We start from the raw sequence: 13938 nt of genomic DNA on the forward strand, positions 1-13938 counted from the left end.
GGAGCTGCAACCACATACTCACATACCTATGGTCATTCCCACGAGAAAAAATGTTCTGAATCACCTTTTCTGGACAAGAATACAGAAAACTAGCTAAACGAGAAAACTAAAATAAATAAAGAAATAACCGATAATATAACCACCAATTGTCACCACAGCTGCGGAAGGAAAGAAGGAAAAACGTAATCCGTGACCTTGGCACCAGCGGCTAAACAGAGGCATTTATTCGCAGAACACTGTGTATAAGAAAAGACACGGGAAACACGACACCAATGGCGCCGCAACGACGCCGCGTGTCGACCCAACTTGAGCTCTGGGAACAGCGAACGGAGTGCAATGGCAGAACACTGCGAGACCACTCGCAACATGTTTGCGCCATGCATACCAGTCCCGACGGCACAGTGTAGAGCTCGTTGCGTTGTTTTGTAGTCTTTCTGCATTCCTTGAAGTGCACAAAGAGCGCGAAAGGATGGGTACGAGGAACTTGAACATGAAAAACGACTTTGCCATCAAGCCTTTTGCAGTGTGTACTGAACGAACGCAACGACGGGTGACGAACGACAGGAAGTTCTTATGCGCTTCAAAAATGACTATAAATGGAATCGTTTTTGAATGGGAATGAAAAAAAAATCTTCAAAAACTTGGGCGTTGCTATGTAGGTACAACAAAACTGCAGGCCTGTTGGAAAAGGATGGCAGCAATATCTCATTAAGAGACTCGAGAATTAAAAGCCTCTCTGATTGCCGAGAAGTAACAGAATTCTTCAACCATGTTACAGCTTGAATAAATTTATTTCCGCGTGTGATGAAGGATCACGTAGGGCATGAACGGTGCGTTTCTGCCTCCTTCCTTCTTGAAATATGACCGTGACAATTTTCATGGTACCCTAAGTTACGCCGCCGCTGTTTAAATGGTAGTAAATGACATGACAAAAGCCCATGGTCTGTGCCATCACCACATTTTAACAAAACTTAAAATCCAGCCAGATGGCACGTTGCTATCGGCAAATTTTGAGCGCAAACTAATGGTTCCACACGACGTTCACAATCATCCGTCCTGTCTCTCTCGTTCTTGTTAACGTATCGTTTGGCGCTCACAACTTTCCCAATCACCACAGTTATTCAAGAAAAAACTGAAGTGGCATCTGAGGGCACAAGCAGTTCAACGCAATAGAAAAACAGAACGGGTGCTCGATTGCTCGCGAATCATGCTGCTTTCTTGCCTTTGAAGCCACATTAATAATGAAACCGGAGCTTAGCACTCATTCTCCGTTGATTATGTACATAATCATACATCAAGCTCAGTGTGGATTGCAATGTCACGTAATAAAGGTGACCTGAAGTGGCACATGCGTCACAACATGCTGCAGAACCCAATTCCATGCCTTCGTACCATCATGCTCGTTTAATACGAACGTTTGTAGATTTGACTACAGAAACAAGATTAAAGACCGAGAATTATTTAATTCTTCCGTTCGTTAGTAACGCCCTTCGTTATGCATTCTTCTGTTCTCTGGGAGCAGGTCACGTGAGTTTTGTAGCATGAATTAACATAAATTGCTGTTTCTATTTTACCACAGTCACCGAACGGTGTACTCTATAAACACATCACCTGCATTAAACTGTGTGCCAGCACAATGTATACAATCCTCAATTACGTCGCAAAAAAATACGGGTTTCACGCAAAGAATTTCCTAATGCTTCGTTAGATATTCAACCGTTAAATTTAAAAATAGCACCACCGTGAACGGGATTAACTCCGTGACCAAATTTCACTGCAAAAAGCGCTCGAATAACTGCACCTTGCAGGTATGCAATATACATTGCATGAGGTTTTAGACGTGTGGTGACATCATTAGTTCAGGTTACATTGTTTTTGTAGAATTAGCTTTTTAGTCAAGTTTACTATGCTTTTTAATGTTAATATTTCACCTCATCAGTCATTTAGTGATGGCCATTTCATTTCCACATCTTTAATGAGAGATATGAATAGTTGATATCCAAGCATTTTTTTTAAGATATAAGACTGGTTTTTATCAAAGTACCAACCCTAGAACGAGTTCCGGGGAGGGGGGAGATATGAACAGTCTTATAATTTGAAAAATAAAATTTTCGGCTTTACAAGCCGGAACGTCAATACGACAACAAGGCACGCCATCGTGTGAGGTTTTAAATATTCGGAACCATAGGTGGGCAAAATAAATGGAGCCCACATAGACTCACTCAGTAAATGTTCTTTTATCTTAGGACTCGATATAGGGTCCAGCCTGTTGCCGGAATTTCGGTCACATATAGGTGACCAAAAACATTTTTCTCTGCAAAAAAGCGGTTTCATGCAATCGCAATAAGAAAACTCGAAGCAGAGGTGCTTCTTTTTTGTGCAGCATACAGTGTAAAAGTAAGATTGATTGATTGATATGTGGTGTTTAACGTCCCAAAACCACTCTATGATTATGAGAGACGCCGTAGTGGAGGGCTGCGGAAATTTAGACCACCTGGGGTTCTTTAACGTGCACCCAAATCTGAGCACACGGGCCTACAACATTTCCGCCTACATCGGAAATGCAGCCGCCGCAGCCGGGATTCGAACCCGCGCCCTGCGGGTCAGCAGCCGAGTACCTTAGCCACTAGACCACCGCGGCGGGGCAGTGTAAAAGTAAGATCGAATTCGGAAAAAGCGAACTGAGTGACGTGACGCTCATTGTTCAATGAAAGAAGGTTTCATAAAGTATGACGTAGCCAACAACAGCAACAAACTGCTGCATCTTAAATTTAAAAAAAAGCAAAGTGCTGCACATTTACGGTAGAACATAGACATAGATTGATAGACATAGATTTTTTATGAATGCAAAATAAAAACTGTTTTACAAAACGCTTTGCATTCATCGGGATGTCGACACATCTGTGTAGTGTTATTTATGCTATTTGGATGAAAACCCCTGAATTTCAACGAATTCAGTAACCTGTGGCAGGAGAGCCTTTTGAATTTTCAGTTTCGGTTTCTGCGCCGCCGACGCCGCAGCCGACAATCTTCGTCGACAATCTCCACATCCGTGAGCTCCGTGAACCACAGTTAGGCCTGTCGTGCACCACAGCGCGTGAACGCACGAACACTGCGAGCACAACGACCGATGCCTGCCGATGCTTCGGGGGAGGAGCTTGCAACAAGTGCGCAGTGTGCCGTTGACACCATAGAGACTGCAACGACTGCAAGCTGCAAGGCTGCGGCGTGAGTCCGGGTGGTGGTGGTAGTGGTTAGAATGAAGAGGAAAAAGGCACCTAATTTCTGTCTGCCTTCAGGCGACACGGCGCAGTGCCTTATAGGGGTGGGGGGAAGGAGGGATAAAAAGAATAGAAGGAAAATAGACGGAGAAGTAGACAGGCAAGCGACGGAAAAAAGAAGGAGATAGGAAAGTGGGGATCCGGTCGAAGCAGTCCAAGGGCGGGGCGCCACAATGCGTGAGCTGCACGGCGTCAGGAGACCGCGGAGGGCGAACCAGTCGGCGGAAGCTACGCTGGGTGCAAAGCGCGCACATGGCGCGCCCATGCAACACCACCTAGACTATTGACAAGGCCCCTCCAGGGAGAGCGTGACGTCACGCTAGTTGTCCACCTGCACCCCGGCTGTCGTCACCACTCGTTCTCGTTATATCTGCTGTGGGCACCTATTGAAAGCCGGTGTTTTTTTTTGTTCTTTTTTTGTTCCTGCGCGGTCTGCATTTGTTTACGCCTGCCTTTACACTTTAGTGATCAAACTGTAATAGTCAGAAATGCATTTGTAGAAGTGGTTTTATTAGGACGAAAGGCTAAAACCATCCTACCTCATTTCTTGTTCAAGGTTTTGATTTTTCTGTCAGCTGCCTTTTTTTGTGCGGTGCTTTGGATTGTGTCATTTCGAAGTCTACAAAAGTTGTTCAGAGCGACATTTGTTGCAACACGCACTACATGCCGCACGATAGTCTCAGAGGTATGGCCATTTTCACAAGTCTCTAGCTCAACATCTCCTAGCAGTGATGTGGTAAAGGAGCTTACAATGCCACGTTGGTTGTTCGACGCGAGGAACGCCTTTGCATTTTTTCCCTTGGTGAGCTTTTCGACAACAAGCGTTGTCACTAGCACCATGTGCACAGTACATGGCTGCGGAAACTTTAAGCTTCCTCTTGACAAGTTGTCAATCATTGTGTTACCTTCCACATCTATGTTCCTGCTCTCCAGGACGAGCACGCTGCTGCAAAATGCGCATGACAGCTTCTTCAGAGCTGAATGAGCACAATATCCAGCGATATAAGCAACAACCTTCATGTCATGCTTTGAGTTGGAAATTTCATCATTTGAGATGTGAAGAGAAGTTATGTTGCGATACTTCTGTGTCACTTTCGCTGCTGATGTCTGGCTGCGGAAGCATCAGCAGCTTTTGCAGATTAATTTTCTTTTCAGACTCTAGAAGCTGCCTCACGGAAACATGATATTGTGCACCAGCAAGCTGACGGTAGCGACCGAAGCGATCTTCAAGAGTGTCAGTTTGAAATTTTCCCAGCAAGACATACTTGAACCTCAGTTCTTCTAAACAGTACTGCGACAGCTGAACAAGGAAGTAGCAAGTGAGTCTCAACGCAGAATGTGTTTCCCTTGTCAAGCAGCCACGGCTCATGTTGACGCTGCTCCAAGCATCCAGCCAGTCTACCATGCCACTAAGGTAAACCAGCTGTTGATCCACCGTAGAATTCACTGGATTTTGAAGGGTGTCGTTCAGTCGGCGACCTTTCGAAGGGGTCTTCACGTTGACGATTTTCCACCACGTCGATATGATGTTTATGAAGAGAGCTGTTGAACTGGCACATGTGGTTTCAAGGGCATCGCCAGGCGTCTCAAGTGCGTTTGATACAAACGGATTAATGACATTTAACACCAACTTTACAGTTTGTCTCTCCATAGGTGTTCGATTGATTGCCTTGGAATTTAACTTGTAGCCAAGCTTGAGAAGCGATGTCTGCTCCAGTGCATACATCTGCCGTACGGCTTCAAATTATGCTGCTTTCATTCTGGGCGGCCCGTTGGGCAATATTCCTGACAGGCTCACTTCAGGAAAGTAAAAGCATATTCCTTCGTTTTTTTTATTCATCCAGTTGTTCCTGATGCATTTCAGTATGTGCACAGGGTCTACGACATAAAACAGAGGCCGATTGTTGTCGGCTGGATGAGGATATGCAATGGTTACTTCCTGTTTCTCTGAGAAAAACGACATCATTTTCCGGTGGAGGGAATTGTTGTCGGTAATTACACCAATGACCCTGAGGCCCATAGATTCCACTTCTAAAATTACTTTCTTGCAGAACTCATGTAGAATTTCGGCGGTCATTTTAGCAACAGGAAGAATGTGAAGCACATCTTTGTTTGATGACAAGAGTGACTGAAGCATGAAAATATGAGCGGTTGTGGCTGCCTCTTGAGAATTGACTGCAGATCCAACTATGCTGCCCCCTTTATAATCGAAGTATGGCTTGATATGAATTTCATCAACCATTAGCGTCACCGTCTTTTCGTGCGGCTGCATGCACTTCACTCTTTCTCGAATGTAGGAGAGGAAGTTCGCTTCGTTTTGCTCCTTCAGTGGATCGCCTCCATACTTGGAACAAACGCGGTGCAGGGTTGAAGGATGGGGTAAAGTCAACGTCGACGCTGATCTGGCAAAGTTATAGGCGTGCGGAGATATGGAGTGCAGGATGCTAGAAAACACTAATGTTTCAGCACTGTAGCGACGAATGGGGGCAGCGAGTGCGAGAGCTATTTGCTCATTTAGCAAACGAAACAAAGCACTGTGTTCTTCGGTCGTGTCACTGTCTTGGGACAGTTCATTCAATAAGGAGCCGATATGCTGCAACACTGACGCTGTTTTCGACGGACTTGCAACTTCAGGCGTCTCAGTCATGAGGTTTTCCAGCTGCTGGAGCAGTGAGGACAACGTCCGAATGTCGCGCTCTGCGTCTGGAACTGCGCCTCCGCAAGGTAATGAAACCAGCTTGATCATACCTGCTGAGACTGCAAGTGAGAGATCAGCAAGCACAGTGACGGAAAACCTCACGTGCAGTGAAGGATTATCTTCGATGCGGAGAAACATCACACAACGATCGTCGGCCTAGATGGTCCAGAAATCATTACTGCATACAGCAGAAAGCTTGCCTCTTAAGTGTTCGAAAGAGGACACAGCTTTTCTCTCCTCTTCGCTTTTTTTGCGCATATAGAGTCCTTAATCACTTTGCTCAAGGCCTCGTATTCCATTCGAGCTCGTTTCGAGACAGGTGAATCTCGACGATTGCGATTCGTGCTCAGGTAGGACGGACAGTTCGGAAACACCGATGGTATAGCATCTGACACTAGGCGCACCCTCTCGCTGTCGACTGTCAATGTCCGTCCCGACGCTGCGTCGAAATGTGACAGCTTTGTGATGAAGTCAGCCTCGAGGAAGTGGAGTTCACAGACCTGCGCCAAGCATAACAGTGACTTCATTACTTTCATACGAAACGGGCTAATGGGAACTTTGACACGAGCCTGAGTATTTCTGTTTTATTTTACCGCACTGCCCTACCTGAAGCGCGACAAAACTACCATCACCACTCACGATACTCGCTCCGTTCAACAGTAACAGAGCCAGAACGTCAGTAATGCGATAGAGCCGGTAAGACAACAAACTTCAGCAGTTTCTCACCTTGGAGTGTATGCTTGGTGTGAAATCCCTTCGCGGAATGGCTTTTATCCAAAACTTCTTCCGAGCTTCATCCTTGGGGAATGCGAAAACACGCACTTTGGGACCACTGTCATAATTTCCGCGGCACCCGGGACCACAACAACGTCCCATGTCGCACTGATCGATGTGTAATCACATACTCACAAATACAACACCATGCAATAAAATAGGACACGTGGGAACGGACGAAGACTCAGAGCAGTGCGATGCAGCACCAAGCCTAACGCAGTCTATATAACCAGCGAAGCAGGTAGCGATGAAAGGCAAACCTGTCGTGGCTTGTCCGCCGTTCGGGGTAAAAAAAGTGAGCGGGGTGACCAACACCACCACCTGAGCGACGCGTCCTCGGCCACTAGACAGTCAGTGATATGCCCGGGGAGGGGTTGAGGCTGCCACCCAGGATTCGGCGAAGGACGACTCTTGCGACGCGTCTCACCAACAAGTAGAAGATGCGTTTAATTTACATATTTGCAAGAGAAGTACATTGCAACGAGAGCGTACAGACGCGCCTTTCCATCACAAGGGCCCAGAGCGCACTCGAGATGAGCGGGCCAGCAAAGTCCAGATAGAGAGCACAGCGCACTCCCGACACGCTCCTTTTATAGCCGTCCGTGCACGCGCTAGACGCCGACTGTGTGTCCCAGCGACGCTGATGTGCATTTCCTGCGGCGCACACAGACGCCTCCCGCGTTCCTGCAGGACGCGGACAGCGTTTGACCGTTACGCCGATGAGCGTCCCTTGCAAGCCACCTCCTTGCTGTGCCGGTCATAACATCGGACAACTAGCGTGACGTATGCCGTCTGGAGAGAGGGGTATGAACGGGCCTTGTGAATAGTCTAGGTGGTGTTGGCCCATGCCGGCTCGCCTGACTGCTTTCCCTTTCCTGGCGGCAGCGCGGGCCGCGTCCGAGACAGTCGTCTTCGTCCTTTTCCTCCTCAATCTTTACCTCCCACTCCCCTTCCCCCGCGAGAAGCCGTTATGGAATTCTAGCCACCATAATCCTGCCACCGGGTGGCACGAACCTTTTCGAGGCAAAACGGTTCGGTTCACCCAATAGCCGCCTAAAACCGGCTTGACTTGGCTGAAAACGTATGAATAGACGGCGACAGAATCGCCGTGTTGGACTTTTTTGGGGGGATGTTTAGGTGGTGGGAACGAAAGGTCTGAAGTTCCTCACTAGCTTGTGAGGATCTTTACCGTGCGGTGGTTATTTATCCGTTGTCTTTGCTTGGCCGGGAGCCTCATGCATTCGCGAGAACCGCCTCTGCGCATGAATACGTGGTCTCGTTCTGTAATACTGTCTATAAGCAATGTGGTAACGACTTGCCCGATCATGAACACCGTGTGTTATGCTATTTGTGGATGTATGCCGTACGTGTATGTCTGGTAAGTGCGTGTGTAGCGTAAGGATCGATGTGTCGCTTCGGTGAAGTGTATGCTTGCGCCAAAACTTTCATTGAAGCTTCTTCTTGCGTAACTGCGTGAGACAGATACGAAATGCACAAGTTGGAAGCGATAGACTATTACCAGGCGTTCACACGACGTTATTTTCCAAGTGGCTTAAATATGTTGTCGCCGAATACGATAATCGGTTTTCTAAGCTATGTCTTTTCTTGTGGGTGCATACAAAGAAAAAAAGAAATAAAGTTGAAGATATGCTGGGAGCACTATAAATATTCGCTCAAAATTGCCACCTTATGCGTCTTCTTAAAATTAAACAGTGCCGCAAGGCAGTCGTGCCTTGCGGTGAAGTGCACGCTGTGTATTGCGGTAAAGCATACATATTGCGCGCGCTCGTGTTTAAATTGGAAATGTAGCACTGACATTGGGCCTCGTGTGTGCACCTAAATTGTACACGCGCTATCCTCTGCCTCATCAGTGACGATGCGGCAGTCAGTATCGTCATCATCTTCAGCTTGTGTAACAAGCACAGAACAATTTACCTAGTAAAATATATTTTGTGGCAGGCAATTCGCAAGGCATTCAGATGTTAGTTCATTGCAGGATTAATTCAAGATTGTTAAATGGCACCTTCAAATAAACGAAACATGCATATGAGAGGCTTCAGTTGTACTTCAAAATTTGTGCCATGCCTTAAATTGAAAATGATTATAAAGGAAATATATGCTAAGGCTGGGTGTAGATTACCATTCACAATTCAATTACCATTCATATTTTAGAAACTTAGAAAATTTGTAGCTCATGTTTTCCTATCGAATAAGCACAAAAATAACTGTTGAAGAATGGTCTACAATTACTCACACAGTTTGCAAGAAATAGGTCTTTGAAACGTATGTCGTGCCAGAACTAAGTGCAAGGTGGTTAGAGGAAACTGGTTATGACCCGACATAATAGCGCATGTTCGAACGTTTTACATGGGCTGCTTGTTGGCAAAATGGGGTGGGAATTAGGTAAGTGCCTGCAGGGATCTGCACAAAGAGACGAAACCTGCTACATCTTTTTCATAAATTTCATTATTTGTGTCAAGCATGCGTGCACTCTTCGTTGTTGTGTTCTCTCAGGGTGCAAGTATATGGCATACGCTTGAAATCCATACGTTATCCCTGCGATTTTAAGATGTTATCACAGTGGACATGAACGTGCAATGTAGGTGAAAACGTTGCTGGGCACAAACTTTCTTAACAATCTGAACCCGCTTATACTACAAAAGTTACCACGTGACTTCAGCCAAATAGTTTCCAACTGTTGTGGTTACTGTCAGATAAAAGTAATAATGAGCTAGTTGTGCTTGGACAACAGTCTTGCTTTACTGTATTAAAATACACTAATTTAGTACCTGCATATAGAACTGACCACTTATTTTTTTTTATTTGTGGTCCTATTTGTTACAGTTTACTTTCAAAATATTTCATACAAGGTGGTTAAGTTTTAAGTCCATACAGTGGGCAAATTTTATCAGCAATACCGCATGCTGTACAATCACTTTTACTTCTCCTAGAAAGCATGGTGTTCCACTATTCCGGTATGTCTCGGCTGGGCTTCTCGACCTCGACGACTGTACATGTCAAACAGTTTGCCAAGTGTAACTACTTACTCCCACATAACTCTAAATTTTGTCGAGCCATAATAAATAATTGGCAGTAAGAACCAGTTACAAAACCCTTTTTTTATGAAGTGCTCTTTAATCAGGGACCTAACAATTCTGTACATAAACGATGACAGCAACTACTTCTCCACAGATTGAACGATTAGGTTGTACTCATAAAAGCATTAATATAATCAGACTCTTTTTTTTTGGAAAGTAAATACAATGCATAAATAGTCTTACCAGTCTGTGATTCAATATTGTAGCTAAACTATCGTTGAAAGCCAGGGTCATTTACAAATGCCATGTGAATTCCCGGAAAGTGCTAGGTAGCTTTATATAAATTGGGGATGTCTGCAAAAAAGCAAAAAGCCTACGTTTATGCTGAGCAGAAGTCCAAGTGAACATGCCTGCATATGTTCATGAACTAGTTCCCTGTAACATGTGGTGCAACAGCTCTAGCTTAAAAGCTTCAGGCAGCTTTTATGCTGCTCCAAAAAGATTTTAGTTGCACCACAAGCTCCGGATATGCCTTTCATGAGTCACGTCACTGTGCCTGTTCAGTGTTTAAAAAACAGGTTTGAAGGGGATGGTGAAAATTTTTTTTGAAGGGGTGAGTAGCAGAGAGCACTAATTTATTAAAGTCTTCAATTTTATTATGTTAGCTCTGAGGCTTGCAGGTATGTTAAATGAGCATGGTCATATGAGTAACACCTCATAGGTCAATAATTTTTGGGTTGACAGCAAGGTATGAAGAGACAGGATTATGAAAATTGCAGAAGTAGAAGTAATAAAGTTGTCGAGAAGACTTTGTTAACAGTACATTTACAGGCTTCACGCACAATTTGCTTTCCAGCTGGGTGAATTTACTTTTGCTGATGCTGCCGATGGCGTCATTGCACTTCATAAGCACTGGTTTTATGCACTGCACGTGACGATCTTGTTTTTTCAAGGTTCAAGTACTGATTAAAAAGTATAGGATCAAGAAACTTACATGCTGTCTTAAGGCATAATCATGCTCACCATAGAGGTAATTGGTGACATTTTAGTGAGTTGTATGTGGGAGGTCTGTGTACATAACATCATAGTAATCTTGCAATGCTGTAGCTTTATTTGTGTAACGAGTGAAGCTTCTTTTCCTGTCAAAAATTTCTGCCGAGCAAACAAGTTCCAACAGTAGGATTTGCCCTTGGGTAAAGCAGGTGGTAAGAGTGAGCTTATTCAGAAGCCCTTCGAGAGTACCCGCTGAAGGAATTAGTAACTATAGGGCAAAAATTCCAGTGCACCAAGAAGGGCAAGGGAGGACGGTGCAGGTTAACATTTCAGGAGGGCATCTTCTGGACATCATCCTTCTCTAGCCACAAGCTTGTATGGCCAATGTTTAGCAGACTCCTACTAACATAAACTAGGTATAAATGTTGCTTCTCTATTGCAAGATGACACACCATATACCTTTTGAGAGTCTCCTCACCACAAGCTCTTACATTAGCCTAAAAATATTTTTTTTTCTACGGTGCCCTTTTTTTGTCCTAAACAGTTGTCTGAAACAACAATATGCACATTGTGACAGTCTAGCTGGTGACCACAGAGATGGCTCCCGCCATCACGATGTATACTCCACTCAATATGTAAGACACTGTCAAATCATAGTCCGGTGTGCGTGTATACGACCTTGGACATGCAAGCAGTGACCACTTCTCTTGTGTTCTCTGCACTGGCGAATGCTTGTTGGACACCTATTCAAGATTGTGACAGTGAAATTAGTTCTGGCAATGCTGTCTCAGAGGTAAGACTGTGTACGCCCTTAGGAACACCATGGTGGAGCGAGCAGAGATTCATATCAAATGTAGTAATAAACTGGCAACACCATGGTGATACAAGCACACTTGCATTAATTTATTACATTTTTATTGAGGCAGACATCACACAGCTAAGCCTAGTTGTGATCTCTTTTCATTATTGTCTACATAGATTTTCCGTTGGTCACAGCACAGGAAGAAAAATTTCTCTGTGGGAGCACCATATTTTAAGCTTGCATGACTCCAATGAAGCACTGTGCGAACAGATATATTGAAAATGTCAATACTTCGGGTCCTATAAATGGTGAACTGGTTGTCACATTCAGCCAGTGATCCTGCAGGAGCTTTAGCATATACTCTAAGGTCATTTTGCATCAACAATGCCACATACAATAGTTTAACAATGGTTGTTAATGGGCAAGATGATGCATAGCTTCAGGGAGGTAATTAAGCTAAGGGGGAAAATTATAGATGCCTAAGCACCACTGGAAAAATGAAAAAGCACAGAAAAAGATCATCGGTCGCTGCTGAACTACAGAAAATATTTACACTGCACCACACATTCGCATCGTCTAGAATTTTCCCTAATAATGTTATACCAACCTGCCTAGCAGCAAGTACTTCTAAGGTAATAAAGTGCAGAATGACACTTGCATAAGACAGGGAACAGGACGCGAGTTAACTGCCATCTATCTTTGTTTGTGCAGGGTGTCTACCAACCTGGGAAAGTCGGGGAATCGGGGCCTTGCTGGAAAACTGTAGGAACTTTGGTAAAACCTGGCTAATTCATGGAAACTGGCGGCGGTCTGTGCCACCATCACAAAAATAAGCATTGCCCTTGATCAATACTCAAAAAGTCACTCCTTCGACTGCAACTACAGTGAACAGCTAGAAGAGGCCTAAAAAAAGGCTATGCATAACTGTTTCTTCTTAGTGTACAAACAAAAGGATACACCGACCAAAATAACACAAAGTTTACTGATGTTTGGGTACCTGATATTGTTCTGAATGACAGCCATAAGAAAGGTACATCGTATTTAAGTATGACTAGGTGCGTGATGTAAGCACCAAAAGTATATGGTCAGCGTTCCATAAATCTTATTGAGTATATGTGCAGCTGTGTGAATGTGCAGGGATTCCAGGTGCTGGCATGATGCTAGCTTGTTTTCTTCGACCAGAACACGGTTGCTTGACCAGTCAATTTGAAAGCCTGTATATTTCGCATGTTCAGCGAGGGCATCCAAGGCCACCCATGATTTGGTGACTCCATTTTGAACTGTTGTGTTGTTTAACTCTTTCATTGAAATCACAGGTCTCATAGACTGATATGTTGTCACACTCGTGGCAGACTACAGTGTAAAGAAGACTACAGAAGGTTCGCTCGGCAGCTTATTCTTCCCATTGACTAAAACAGTCCTTAGCTTCCATGTTGGTACATGCACTATTTTGATGTATGTTCCTTCTACATATCACATATCATATCTGACTTTCCAAGCACAGCATTTCTCACATCGGTAAATTTGTGCATATTTGTCGTGGCCACAAATTCGGCTTGGCTTGAAGGCCTTTTAGTTTGGTGCTTATGTTAGAACTGCCATCACAAGAGGTTAGCTGGGCTATGTTTTGCCTTGTATAATATTATTGCTATTATTATTATTATTGGCGATGCAGCTGCAAATGTCCTCCGCTATGCACTTATTGCAGATATTTCAAGAGTAGCACACTCTCTTCTCATTTCATTTCCTTGAGATGGTGTTATTAAATCCATGAGTATTTTTTATCATTATGTTCATAGAAGAGTACGTAAATGAAGGTAGCATGAAGGTAACCAAAACACGCAACTTAGCTTCACAAAAAAAGCCTACTGGCTTTTTCAGCTTGCCTTTGTTGTACATAGCCTGGTCACTCTTCACAACGGTGTTCATGCTGTCCGAGACGCATCTGGAAGCTAAGTTGCATGTTTTGGTTGCTGACAAGAAAGGCTTCTTTTCAACTCTAGATGGCTCTATGTATAATGATAAGGTAGCCACTGGTTTGGAAAAAAGCTGAATAAATCATTTTCTGAGCAACTGCAGCCAATCAATTTATGTGGATAGACATGCATCTTCACTTTCACATGCAAAGTCTGGTGTTCCCCAGGGATCAATCATGGGACCAGTTTTGTTTCTCATTTACATCAACGACATTGGACATGGTTTGTCATCTACTATCAAATTATTTACATACAACTACATCATTTATGGAAAAATTGACAGTACCCAAGCTAACGAGTCATTATAGTTGGACCCTAATAAACTCGCATTTTGTGTCACCATGGCAAATTAACACTTCCAAAACGAAGGCCATGA

At 44.2% G+C, this 13938-nt stretch overlaps 1 long non-coding RNA gene across 1 annotated transcript; it reads left to right on the forward strand.

Moving 5' to 3' along the window:
- The first annotated feature begins 7758 nt into the window (after positions 1–7758).
- Positions 7759–13664, forward strand: LOC142776389 (uncharacterized). Its single transcript, XR_012887503.1, has 2 exons — positions 7759–8131; positions 12298–13664. It is a non-coding gene; the product is annotated as an uncharacterized LOC142776389 (long non-coding RNA).
- The last annotated feature ends 274 nt before the right edge of the window (positions 13665–13938 follow it).

This window comes from Rhipicephalus microplus, chromosome X, assembly GCF_043290135.1.
Source record: "Rhipicephalus microplus isolate Deutch F79 chromosome X, USDA_Rmic, whole genome shotgun sequence".
NCBI lineage: Eukaryota > Metazoa > Arthropoda > Arachnida > Ixodida > Ixodidae > Rhipicephalus > Rhipicephalus microplus.